The sequence below is a fragment of the Armigeres subalbatus genome, chromosome 1 (genome assembly GCF_024139115.2).
Source record: "Armigeres subalbatus isolate Guangzhou_Male chromosome 1, GZ_Asu_2, whole genome shotgun sequence".
Taxonomy (NCBI): domain Eukaryota; kingdom Metazoa; phylum Arthropoda; class Insecta; order Diptera; family Culicidae; genus Armigeres; species Armigeres subalbatus.
In genome coordinates this window covers 125,970,919-125,984,860 of record NC_085139.1, presented here as the reverse complement: position 1 = coordinate 125,984,860, position 13,942 = coordinate 125,970,919, and the positions used below count along the sequence as shown (strand labels likewise).

The window sequence follows — 13,942 nt, the reverse complement described above, 5'->3', positions numbered from 1 at the left end:
AGTGAAGTTTGAAGTTGTGTTAAGGTCATGGAACTCAATGTGAACCAAAAGTGACATTGGTTCGGTTAGAAACAAATTTAAGTAAATCGGAACTTTTGTTTGCTTGAGGTACTTGACATATATAATTTCGGTAGATTCTGATAAAACCATGGTATTGAAACTTACAGTATTTTAGTACAGTATCTATATCAAGACAAAATTTTCAAAACGACTTATCTGCTTTTGTAAACAATGATTCAAACGACGCCTTCTTTAAATGGATGCATCTGCCGGTATAAGGCAAAGGGTTGATAATGCCTTCTTTAAAAGGAGTATTAGGTATGAAGGGCGAAAGGAGGGAGCAACTTTCTTTAAATGGATGCATCTGCGAATGGAGTTAATGCCTTCTTTAAAAGAAAATACCTTGCCCGTATATAGACGAAGGGGTTGATAATGTCTTCTTTAAATGGATGCATCTACCCGGTACAAGGCGAAAGGAGTTGGTAATGCCTTCTGTAAATGAGACGTCTGCCCGGTATAAGGCGAAAGGAGTTGATAATGCCTTTTTAAAGAATGCACTATGCCGGTATAAGGCGAAGACAGGGTAACGCCTTCTTTAAATGGATACATCTGCTCGGTATAGGCGAAAAGGAGTTGATAAGGCCTTCTCTAAAGAATGCGATCTGTCGGTATAAGGCGAAGGATGGGTAACGTATTCTTTAAATGGATGCACTCTCTGGTATAAGGTGAATGGAGTTGATAATGCCTTCTTAGATGAACGCGTCTGCCCGGTATAAGGCAGAAAGGAGGTAACGTCTTCTTTAAATGGATGTATCTGCCTCGGTATAAGGGCATTGAAATTTTGAAACTACTTCTAAATATTCTGGGAGGCGTTCCTTAGTCGTGCGGGAAGATGCGTGACTGCAAAGCAGCCTATGCTGAAGGAGGAGTGCTGAAGGAGACCTGCGAGTAATAATGTCGGAATGCTGAATGAACAAAGGCTTTATTATTCGGCGAAATGGTGCATTCCGCCAAAGTCATTCGCGAAAGGTACAATCCGCCAAATGTCGTACCGCGAAAAGTTACAAACCAAAATGTTATTCTGGAAATGTTCAACCGCGAAAATGAATTCCGCGAAATAGTTTTCAGTGAAATGTTATACAAATCCTAAAATTCATCAAATTTTTACCCATGAAAATGCATTTTCATTGGCACCCTAGCATTGATGATCAATAATCATCAACATTTCTGATAAAACTGGTCATCAAAAAATCAAAAGATCCAAAAATCTAAGGGTCTTAGAAACATAAAAATAATCACTGAAAATCTTACAATATAAATAACCACAATCTAAAATCTCAAATGCTAAGAATCTTAAAATCTTAAAGCATAAAGTTCAAGAACCTTAAGATCCAAACAAAAACCTGAAATTTAAAAAGTCTAATTTCAAAATTCTAAATTATTAATTAAAATTCTAAGATTTCTAAAATCAAATTCTAAAAATTCTAAATTTAATTCTAAATTAAAATTCTAAAATTCTAAAATTCTAAAATTCTAAAATTCTAAATTCTAAAATTTAAAATTCTAAAATTCTAAATTCTAAAATTTAAAATTCTAAAATTTAAAATTTAAAATTCTAAAATTTAAAATTTAAAATTCTAAAATTTAAAATTTAAAATTTAAAATTCTAAAATTTAAAATTTAAAATTCTAAAATTCAAAATTTAAAATTCTAAAATTCTAAAATTCTAAAATTCTAAAAATTCAAAAATTTTAAAATTCTAAATTTAAAATTCTAAAATTTAAAATTTAAAATTAAAATTCTAAAATTTAAAATTCTAAAATTCTAAAATTCTAAAATCTAAATTCTATCTGGTTAAGTTCTAAAATTCTAAGATTCTAGGTTACAAGATTTTGAGATCTTCTAAAGGTTCTAAGGTTCTAAAGTTCTGGAAAGTTCTTGAGTTCTAAGAGTTCTGAGTTCTGAGTTCTAAGAGTTCTAAGGTTCTAAGGATTCTAAGTTCTAAAGGATTCTAAGAGTTCTAAGGATTCTAAAGGTTCCTGAGGTTCTAAGGTTAGTTCTAAAGTTCTAAGGTTCTAAGAAGAGTTCTAAGGTTCAAGGTTGATTCTGAGTCAAGGTTCTGAGATGGTTATTCTAAAGGTTCATTCTAAGGAGTTCTAAGGTTCGAGTTCAAAGGTTCAGAGTTCTTGGGTTCAGGAGTTCTTGAGTTCTTGAGTTCATACGAGTTCTTAAGTTCTTAGAGTTCTTGAGTTCTTGGGTTCTAGGATTCTGAGGTTCTGGTTCTAAAGGGTTCTAATGGTTCAAAGGGATTCAGGTTCTAAGGTTCTGAGTTCAAGGAGTTCTGAGGGAGTTCTAAAATTCTAAGGATTCTAAAGATTCTAAAGGATTCTAAGGTTCTTAAAGGGTTCTAAGAAATTCTAAGAGTTCTAAGATTCTGGGTTCAAAAGTTCTAAAGATTCTAAGTTCTAAGATTCTAAGGAATTCTGGAAGTTCTTTAAGTTCTCCGAAGGGAGTTCAAAGTTGAATCTGAGTTCAAAAATGAGTTCTAGAAGTCAAGTTCTGAAGATTCTAAGATTCTAAGGTTTAAGTTAAAGGTTCTAAGATTCTACTGAGTTCTAAGATTCAAGTGAGATTCTGAGATTAGATCGGAGTTTAAGGTTCTAAGGATTCTAAAAGTTCTAAATTATTCTAAAGATTCTAAGAATTCTAAGATTCTAAAGATTCTAAGGAATTCTAAAGATTCTAAAGATTTCTAAGGTTCTAAGGATTCTAAGGATTCTAGATTCTGGGTTCTAAAGATTCTAAGGATTCTAAAAGTTCTAGGAAGTTCTAAAGTTCACTAAAGATTCTAAGAATTCTAAGATGACTTCTAAGAGTTCTAAGATTCTAAGGAGTTCTAAAGGATTGCTAATAGGTTTTAAGAATTCTAAAGATTTAAGAATTCTAAGATTTCATTTGACAAATTCTAGAAAGATTCTAGGATTCTAAAGGTTCTAAAGAATTCTAGGATTCTGGAAGTTCTGAGAAATTCTACCTAGTTCTAAGGTCAGATTAAAGATTCAAGAGTTCTAAAATTCTAAAGGTATTCTAAGGATTCTAAATTTAAATTCTAAAAGTTCTAAGGTTAAAATTCTAAAGATTCTAAAATTCTAAAATTCTAAGTTCTAAAATTCTAAGAGTTCTAAAGGTTTAAAGGTTCTTGAAATTCTTATTGAGATTCTAAAAGTTCTAAAAGATTCTAAAGATTCTCCAGGTTTCTAAAGGTTCTAAAGATTCTAAAGATTCTAAGGTTCTAAAGATTCTAAGGTTCAAGGAGATTCTAAAGATCCTCTAGGGAGTTCTAAGGTTTGAGGGATTCAAAGGTTCTAAGGTTCGAAGGTTACAAGGAGGTTCTAAGATTCTAAAAATTCTGGTTAAGGATTCGAAGGAGTTCTAAAGATTCAAGATGGTTCTAGGACGATTCGAGAGGTTGAGAGTTCGGATTCTGAGTTGCGGGATTCTAAAGGGTTTGAGAGGAGTTCTAAAGGGATTCAGGAGATTTTAGGAGTTCTTAAAGTTTCTGGAAGTTCTGAGTTACAAAGATTCTGGAATGTTCTTAAGATTCTGAGTTCTAAAGGATTCTAAGATTCTAAAAGTTCTAAGATTCTAAAGTTCAAAGGATTCTAAGGTTCAAAAGATTTTCTAGGATTCTAAGATTACAGGTTCTAAGATTCTAAGATTCTGGGATTCTGGAGTTCTTTGGAGTTCTGAGGTTCTAGATTCAAGGTTCTAAGGATTCTGGTTCTGGTACAAGGGATTCTAGGATTCTGAGTTCTAAAGATTCTAAGGTTGATTCAAAGATTCTGAAGGTTCATAAAGGATTCTAGAGTTCTAAGGATTCTAAAGGATTCTAAGAGATTCTAGATTCTAAGTTCAAGGATTCTAAAGTTTAAGATTCTAAGATTCTAAAGGTTCTAAGGTTCTAAGGATTCTAAAGATTCTAAAGGGATTCTAAGGTTCTGGAGTTCTGAGATTCTAAGGTTCTGAGTTCTAAGGTTCTAAGATTCTAGGTTCTAAATTCTAAAGATTCTGAGTTCGATTTAAGGTTCTAAAAGTTCTAGATTCTAGGAGTTCTAAGATTCTAAAGGATTCTGGGTTCTAGGAGTTCTAAGGTTACGAAGGTTCAAGGTTCTAAGGGTTCTAAGATTTAAGGTTCTGAATTCTGGGTTACATAGTTCAAGGATTCTGGAGTTCTAAGGATTCTTACGGTTCATGGAGTTCTAAGAGTTCTAAAGTTCTCAAGAGTTCTGAGTTCTGAGTTCTAAGGTTCTAAAGGTTCTAAGAGTTCTAGAGTTCTAAGAGATTCTAAAGGTTCTAAAGTTCTAAGGTTGGAGTTGGAGTTCTAAGGATTCTAAGGTTCTGAGTTCTGGGTTAAAGGATTCAAGGATTGTTAAGGTTCTAAAATTCTAAGATTCTAAGGTTCTGGAATTCTAAGGTTAAAAGATTCTAAGGAGTTCTAAAGATTCTAGGGTCATTCTAAGGAGATTCTAAGGTTCTAAGATTCTAAGAATTCTAAAAATTCTGGAATTCCTAGGATTAAGCTAAGGTTACCGGGTTCTAAGATTCTAGGAGTAAATTCTAAGAGATTCTAAGGATTCTGGGTTCTAGTTCTAAGGTTCTAAAGATTCTCAAATTCTAAGGCTATTTAGATTCTAAAGTTCTAAAGATTCTGAATAGATTCTAAAGATTCTGGAGTTCAAGGTTCAGGTTCTAGGGTTCTAAAGATTCTGGAGTTCTGAGATTCTAAGGTTCTAAGGAGTTCTAAAGGTTCTAAGGTTCACCAAGGTTCACAAAGATTCTAAAATTCTGAGGTTCTGAGTTCTAAGGTTCTAAAAAGGGTTACAAAAGATTTGAGAGGTTTTTAAAAATTTTGGATTTTGGAGATTCTAAGACCCCAAGGATTCTAAAGTTAAAAGTTCTAAGGTTCTAAAGATTCTGGAGTTCTAAGGTTAAAGTTCTAGGGATTCCTGAGATTCTAATTCTAAGATTCTGAGTTCTAGGGTTCTGAGTTCACAAAAGGTTCTAAGGTTCTAAAGGATTCTAGTTCTGAGATTCTAAAGTTCTGAGTTCTAAAGATTCTGAGTTCTAAGGTTCTAAGGTTCTAAAGATTCTAAAGTTCTAAATTCTGAGTTCACAAGGATTCTGGAGTTCTAAGATTCTAAGATTCTACAAAGGTTCTGAGTTCTGAATTCTAAGATTCTAAGGTTCTAAGGTTCAAGGATTCTATAAGGTTCTAAGGTTCAAATTCTAAGATTCTAAAATTCTAAGGTTCTTGGAGTTCTGGAGTTCTGAATTCTAAAGGTTCTAAAATTCTAAGATTCTAGGATTCTAAGGATTACCTGAGATTCTAAAGATTCAAGGTTCTAAAGATTCTAAGATTCTAGGGTTACAAGATTCTCAAGGTTCTAAGGATTCTAAGATTCTAAAGATTCTAAAGATTCTAAGATTTTAAAGGGATTCAATAAATTTCTAAAATTCTAAAATTCTAAAATTTAATTATTCTAAAATTTAAAATTCTAAAATTTAAATTAAAATTCTAAAGATTCTAAGATTCTAAAATAAAATTAATCTAAAATTCTAAAATTCTAAAATTCTAAATTTAGAGATTCAAATAAAATTCTAAAATTCTAAAATTTAAATTTAACTAAAATTCAAAATTCTAAAATTTAAAAATTCTAAAATTCTAAAATTTAATTCTAAAATTAAAATTAAATCTAAATTTAAAATTCTAAAAATTCTAAAATTCTAAAATTAATAAATTCTAAATTCTAAATTTAAAATTCTAAAATTTAAAATTCAAAATTGCCTAAAATTCTAATTAACAAAAATTCTAAAATTAAAAAATTCTAAAATTCTAAAATTCTAAAATTCTAAAATTTTCTTCGAAAGTTCGAAAATTTCCAGAATTCAAAATTAAAAATTCGAAAATTTCGAAAATTCTAAATGGGATAATCTTTTGTGTCTCAAATTTCTTTTTTCATACTGTCGATGACTTAATTTAAAACTCACACCTGATGAGGAATTTGATAACTTACTTCCATTGTTTGTATTCCTGGAAACCTATGACCAAGCGATGTAGTTTTTCTGAGAAATACGAACAACAAGCAGCAGAGAGAGAAGCTAGGATTTGGTTTTGTCCCTTTCTGCAGAGAACAAAGGCAATATTGCATTCCATTTCAGCTGCTACAAATGTGATGAGATGTTTGCAGTAGAACTTTCGAAATTGTAATTATTTAGCTGCTTCAAAAGCAGACCTGTAATCGATCACATGATTTGCATTCTGTCTACTGATAACGACCAGTTGATTATCATTAACCGGCGAGGCAATCGAGAACTGCCCTATTGTTTTAGTTTGGACAATCACTTGTTGCGAGTTGAATTTAGCCTGACATGAAAAAAGAGGATAAATGAGTCGTCATTGTAAATAGAGCAGTTTTACATTCACTCAAATGATACTATTTACCAGTTATGTATTGAATGAAAAACTCTGGCGAGGACGAGTATAGGTACAGGTGGAGAGAAACTTTTCCAAGATTTGCATTCATACTTGATTACACTCAATTATCGGAAAATTTCAATATGTGCGTGTGTATATTTCTTTCCCTTGTCCAGTTAGGAGCATAGAATAGGTAATATGAAAACAACTTGATCCGCTCTCATGCTCAGTGTTATGTCAATGTAACCTAGCGACGACGAAATAACCTTCATGGAGACCTCTTTTGTAATGTTTGAAAAATTCTATCTTGAATAAGGATCTACTTCTTAATAGCTTTTTTTACCATTGTGCAAATTTTTAACGGATATATTTCAGAATACAATCAACCGTATATCTATACAATATGTCCTACTTGTTTGTATTAAAGTTTTTTTTGTCAAATTTGTTCCATAAGAATCGAATTCAGCTTTATAATTTTATTGTCACAAACTACTTTTTGGCTTCCTAACCTGCCAAAAGTCATATTTTGGTCAGATACCAAAATTGGTCACAATAAAAAGCCAATCTACTAGATTAGTCAACAGTAGTTCCACTTCGGTTCGTGTTTTCGGAAGGCAACGTTGGAATAAAATAGCGCACAGTCATGTTTCATCCTGGTCAGGTATCCCCATAGAGTTTTGATAATTGTTTTCAACTTTTGTTACCCATTCCCAGTTGGCTGTACGAGTAACCTCTCGCCACTAAGGCAGCTGAGTGGTCAGTCGTCAGTCAGAATTCATTCCCCATTTGCTTAACCGTAGCACGTTTCATTTTTCCACGGTCGGTGACGGACTGGTCAGATAGGACAGCCCGTCGTCTCTGGCTAGTCTGGGAAAAAGGAACATGCAATTTTCTAAAAACAAACTGATGTTTTTAAATGTCTCATCGCCGCCGCCAACAGTACCCATTGTTAGCTTTTGTGTGGAGTATTAGTGTAATCAAAGCTGTTCCTGCTTATAGTCTAGCACTAGGTATAGTTAGTCGAGATTATCAAGGGCTGGTTCATTTTAAGTTTTAGCCGGAGCGAATAAACCAGGCAGGGCATGCTAAGTTCATTAACAATTCTTGAAAAAGCAGAGATTTGATTTCATATTTATAGAAATGGAAATTATGCTCAGCAAAGCCATTCGTGGAATTCTTTATTTTGTGTTAGGTGGTAGATTGTCCTGAACTTCATTCGTTTCATATTTCAAATAATTTGTTGATAAGTTGAATCTTTAGTTCTCTGCACTATTTTTTATTCGTGTGTAGACTGCTAGACAGAGAGTTGAACATAGATTTTGAAGCAAATTGATGTTACTCCATCGATTTCTGAACTTTATCATTCATTGTAGTTGCAGGCGAATGCGTTGACAATGTCTCACAGTTTATTCGATTATTATTGTTGTTGTTATCAGTACAACGCAAGTCGAATAAACCGAACTTCGTCGTGTTTTGGGCAGCCTCGTAGGATCATTAATTACCTTCATATTTTGAACGGCTGATCATTATTTTGGCGTCACGCAGCAAACTGCATCGCAGTAAGCTAATTTTCACAAATGCGGTTTTATATGTCCATTTGAACTAGAAAAGATTCAGAATATGTAAAAAATATATACCCGGCATGTTGGTTTTCTGAATCTTATTGGAAACCTACATAGAATTTGTTGTTCGTATAATTTGCAGACAATCTGTTCATACACATTTTAGTCAATATAGTTCCACCAGTTGTGTAGATGAATAGTGTCAAAGTTCATCAAATTTAGATTAGGTCAGACCAAGATGAATACACATAGTGTTCATCTTGCCAAATTACTGATTCAGCCATCTTGGATTTTAGTATGAGAGCCAGCTCGTTTGTTTATGTTTTGCACTGAAAATGAATTTTTCTACCCCTTTTCTTCTCTTCACAAACACGCAGTTGGGCATCACCTATGGTGTATTCATCTTGGGTCAGACCAGATGAATACACTAGTATCCAATCTGCATAAATTCTGATTCAGCCATCTTGATTTTAGTATGGAGACACCGATTTGTTTCGTTTTGCACTGAAAATGAATTTTTCACCCCCGCCTTCTTCTCTCCCAGAAACTTAGACGGTTGGAGCACTAAGTAGTGTATTCATCTTGGGTCAGACCTTCTGATTAGCGTGCGAATCATGCGTGTTCTGAACTGCACATGTGCTCGCTAGCTTTCGAATTGAGCTTTATCATTCCTTTTGGTTTCATAATCGACCTAACTCCAAGCGTTAATGCAGGAATGCCCTGCACGTGATAAACTCGAAGAGATTGCACGCAAGCGCCTAATATTCTTCCATTCGGCTTTAATGCACAGCACATTTTAACACTGTTACCTAAGAAAAGATTAGTAAACCTTTGTCGTTAAACGCTTAATTAAATGGTAGGTATCCGTATTCGTTATCACGTAGGTTAACTTCAACCAACGAAATTGATAAACACTGATCCCAGATAACATGTTGCTTTATCTGCCTTTGCCACAAATCGCGCTATCTGTTGCACTTCATAAACAATTGTTAATTCGAAAGTGATTTATTACATATATTAAATCAACTTGAAAAAAAGACACTTCTAAGAATAGACAAATATACTACAGGTGGTGGGTAAACCCAAGTGACTGTTGTGCCAGTCATAGACTTGCTCTTTTTGCTTGATGTGCGTAATTGCCAATGAAATATCGAATTTACCATTGAGGTGATAAACCTATGGTGACAAACTGTCTAGTGCAATGGAACTGTTTCAGCTCTTACTTTGATTTTGTCTTCGTACACCAAAATGCTCATTCAAACAAACTTATTGAACAAACTTAACTTGCTCAACATATTGAGATGAGGTCTGTGTGTGAAAAAATCATTTGTATAAAGCATCTATCACCCAAAGTGAGAAATAAGTTGTAAGTGTTGAGCAAAAATGGTAAATAATTAACCAGTGGTAAGTAAGAATTGAGATATGAAAAGTGGGTGTGAGAAGTGAAAACATAATAATAAATGATAAGTAAGAAGTGAGAAACAAGGAGGAAAATTAATGAGAAAAGGGTAGAAAAGATGCAGCGTGAAGGATGAGTGAGACTGCAATGTGAGAAATGATATTTAGGTTTGAAGGAAGCAGATAGCATGAGCATGAGCATGAGCATGATTGACCGCCACGGTTGCTACTCCGTTATTGCCAGGTCAGCTGTAATTACACAGAGAACCAACAGATGATGTTTGGGACTAACATCATCTTCAATGTAATGAACTGGTGACCCAAATATTAGGCAATACCAGCGCCGGCCGTGTCCGAATGCAGGTCAATTAAGGAATGGGTAGGGCATAGTTGACGTGATACTCTTTGATGGAAGCCGACGAGTCATCTGCACTTCCACGAGAAATCACTGGGATGTTGGATATGAGGAAGGTATGTAGCCGGGTTTGTTTTGGTAAACGGTTTGGCATTAAGCGTGTAGTTTGGTGAAGTTTAACAAAAAACACAATCGAGCGCGCACTAATGAATCTACTTATCAACCACACATAGCAGAACAAAATATTCCGATGATCGCCGATCGCTCTGCGTACTAATACAAACATGATAGAACACGCACAAATTTTATTTGTTAATTAATTCAATTACCCGCACAACGCAGAGCCAAATATCTCAATGACCGCGCAATCGTTCTGATATTAAAGGAAACAAGATCGGACGCCTAATATTTCATTTGCTAATTAATTTATTTATCCATACAAAGCAGATTAAAATATTTCGAAGATCGCATGATCGTTCTGTATTTGTTAATTAATTCACCATTCGCACAACGTAGAACAAAACATTCTTCGAAATAATCTGAAAATAGAAAAATATTGTGAAACAATCACCTAGTCCTGTTATTAGATGACTGAAACGAATCGTATCCTCATTTGATTTATAAAATTCCATTTTTTTTGTACGAAGATTGTATTGCGTTTTAACGGATGTTTTTCAAACAAGGGTTAACTGTCGGAAGGCGGTTATAATATAATTTATAAACAATACAGAATGCTCTAGCACGTAATGTTTATAATACAATCCCACTTTCACTGAAAAGTACTGCAAAACCCGACTTCAATAACTAAAATTCTGAATCAGTTCTTTATCGACAACTTGAAAATGTTTCTCGCGGTATGCTAATATCGTATATGTATCAGAGAAGATAAGTGAGAGACTTGCTCTTTCTTTAGGATTAATCTCTGATATGGAATTTATAAAGCATATTAATTATACGAAAAATACATTTTTTGGAATGAGCACCTTGTCATTCAAATTTAAAATTGATAAACGCAAACCTCATTGAAAATCTCGCCCTGCTCAATATGTTGAACTTCTCAGCATCCAAAAATATTTTGTCGGAGAAAATTAGAACTTGAACTTAAATAGTTATTTAATTAAAATTTGTCTCATCAACCGAACGCAACACAAAGGAAATTTTGTTACACTTGCATCCCACGCAACGGACTAATAAGGCAGAAAGTAAGTATTGAGATCTAATGCTACAAATAACGAAATTTTGTCCTCGAGTTTGATCCGCGTTAGATTCAAATTACTTTATGAAAAGTCTTTTAACAAAGAGAATCTGTAGGCAGCCAAGTTGATCAATATATCATTCATAAGTTGAGCTATTTTGCTTAAAACTCCGTTGAATATGCCATTGTGAATATCTATAAGTTGAAATTACTTACCAATTTAGAACTAGCGGCAAAATGCGTTTGTCTGGAATATCTGTCGTAACACGACCACAGATTCATCTAACGAAGGAAACACTTACCATATTGCACTAGATTTAAAGGGTTTCTGTTAATGTGCAGCACCAACACGTGACCATTCGACGGCCGCAATTCTGTTGGCCGAATTCGCTGATAAGGATCTCGTACTGCCAGGATAACCGGAAAACAGGCCTCGACCAGGTAAATCATCGTTGAGATGCGCTTCGTTCAATTTTCTTTAGCGGCAGGACGGGACTCCAGCTTGTCATACGAATTGCGATTGAAACTTCAATCCTCACTTTTTTGAGTTGCATGAGGATGGATTATCGAATCAAGAGCCTTCAGAATTCAACCTCATGCGGGACTATATTTTTCCGTGAAAAATGACGGTTTTTGTATAGAGTTTACTCTTTTCCAATAATAGACTTGATTTCACAGTATCTTGCAAATCAGCAGGAAAGAAAATTTTAAGTCCTCTTTGAGAAGGAAGCAGAGGTAGAGTGAAAAGTTAGTGAAAACGCAAGAAGTAAAATCTGAATAGCGAGAAGTGATAGGTAGTACGATGTAAGAAATGAGAAGAAAGGAGTAAATAGTGAGAAGTATGAAGTTAGAAATGAAGTGAGACACAAAGAATAAAATGAGGTTAAAAGTGAAATGTGAGAAGTATTAAATGAAAATAAATTAAAACAGTGAAAAGTGATTTCAATATGTGTGCATGTTGGTCTAAACAAGATGAAAATCAGGTGTTAAGATGCTACAGGCCGGACTCATTAACGGTGCTGATTATCCGGGGCTCGATTATCCGGTGTAATATTTTTGCCCATCTAAATTTAAATATGTATTATCAGTGTGTATCCGTAACGTATCCAATATTGCAAGACACCTAGGAATGATAGTCCGCTTTTCTAAGGGACTGTTCAAATTACGTAGCTTTAGGGGAAGGGAGGAAGTCAGATCAAGGATACGGTCCGTACAGAAAGTTAAACCTTCCATAATAAAGGGTTTCGAGAGGGAATATTATCAAAATTATGAAAATTCAAGACGAATTTGTGAAAGAACCCTAAGGAACGGAAATCAAGAACATTCATAAAATGGCCAATTGTAATTTCAATTCAAAGCCGATATTCTTTAAGCATTCGTATGCATTCTGAGTACAGCTTTGACATTGTCACCATGCTACAAATGGTCCTCCGGAATATCCGGAATGGGTTGGATAACAAATTATGTAACGCAAATTTGACGATTTTGAACCTCCATCCTCTCCCTCGTAACGCTTTTGTATGAAAGAGTTTAATTGGTTTGTTAGAATCGAATGCGTGGTATGACCGGCTGCCTCTCCTTCTTGCGTTTCGTAATTCGTGAACAGCCTCAATTTTATATGAAAAAATGGTTATTTCGCCAACGGTGTTATGTATAGATTCAAACACTGGAACTGGTGTACGGTATAACAACAAAAAATCCTTGTGTTTAGGGAACATCCGACATGGCGGAGCCAACTATTGTTATTTGTGGGGTACCGCTTGGTGCAAGAATAGCTTGACGTTAGGAACAAGTGGATTGCATCGTGTGCTGCCCCACCTCTGTCTCCGCCAGTGAACATCCGTTAATTACGTAACGCTTAGGGTGGAGTAGGCAAATACTGACCAAGCTGAATGTAGATGAATTTAATGTACTGAGGCCTTAGTTTGAATAAATCAAATGGAAGAAATTCCGTTGTTAGAATGTCAAGTGTGCTATGCAATGGAATTATTATTTTTGTTTTATTTCACGGATGTTGGAATTTTCGGAAGCCCACAGCATGTATAAGCCACAACATTAAGGGCAGACTCATAATACAAAAGCAAATGCATCAGAAAAATCTTGGTGTAACGATAAAAATTCAGAAATTTCATTTTTGTGATCCTCCAGATTTCGCGGAGAGACAGGTGATTAGAGATCTCTGATTTGAATCAGGTTTCAAAGTTGCGTTTCTGGCACACCACTCACGGAAGCAACGCACAACGCATGTTTTATTTTTCACGCACGCAAAAGCTAATTCAACAGTGACAGTTGTGCTCCTATATCGGTAATGCCCCAGCGCTCTTCCACAATGGATCTCAAAACTCCCAGACCTAAGCATTTCATCGCTTAGTCGCCGATTCTATCGTTGGGTCGCGGCAGGCAATGTTCTATTTACGCTTCCATACCAACGGCGACGAATCGCTGTCGCCAAGCGATAGAATCGCGTCGCGACCGTCGCGTCGCGTGTGTGTTGGGAACCTTTGGGAAACTCCAGAGTTTCTCGTGAAAAGCATTTTTCTTGAAAACTCCTTACATTTTTCGTTCTATAATCAAAAAGCTTTTCGTAAAAACTAAGAACTTTTAATAAAATTCTGAAGAATATCCTGAAATCTCAAAACCACCGTTGAAATTCTGACTAAATTCCTTAAAAATTAGGAAGATTTTTAAAATTTCAATCATTTAGTTTAGTTACAACTAGGCGCTACAACTCCGTTATAAGGTGAATTTAATAACGAACCATTAGGCAAGTTGTAGAAAAACCCGCACTATAAGTCCACCATACAAACATGATTTGAAATTCAGCTTCTGGAATGTTATTGACAAACTACTAAATGATCAGACCAAATTACTAATGATCTTAAAATCCTTGATGCAAATTCAGAAATTTCCAAATTATAAAGAATTTCCTTGGGAATCTCGAAGAATTACCGTAAAAT

At 34.5% G+C, this 13,942-nt stretch overlaps 1 protein-coding gene across 1 annotated transcript in view; it reads left to right on the top strand.

Moving 5' to 3' along the window:
- Positions 1-13,942, top strand: part of LOC134206522 (5-hydroxytryptamine receptor 1A-like) — a 54,586-nt gene that overhangs the window by 600 nt on the left and 40,044 nt on the right. The gene's annotated exons all lie outside the window — the stretch shown is intronic.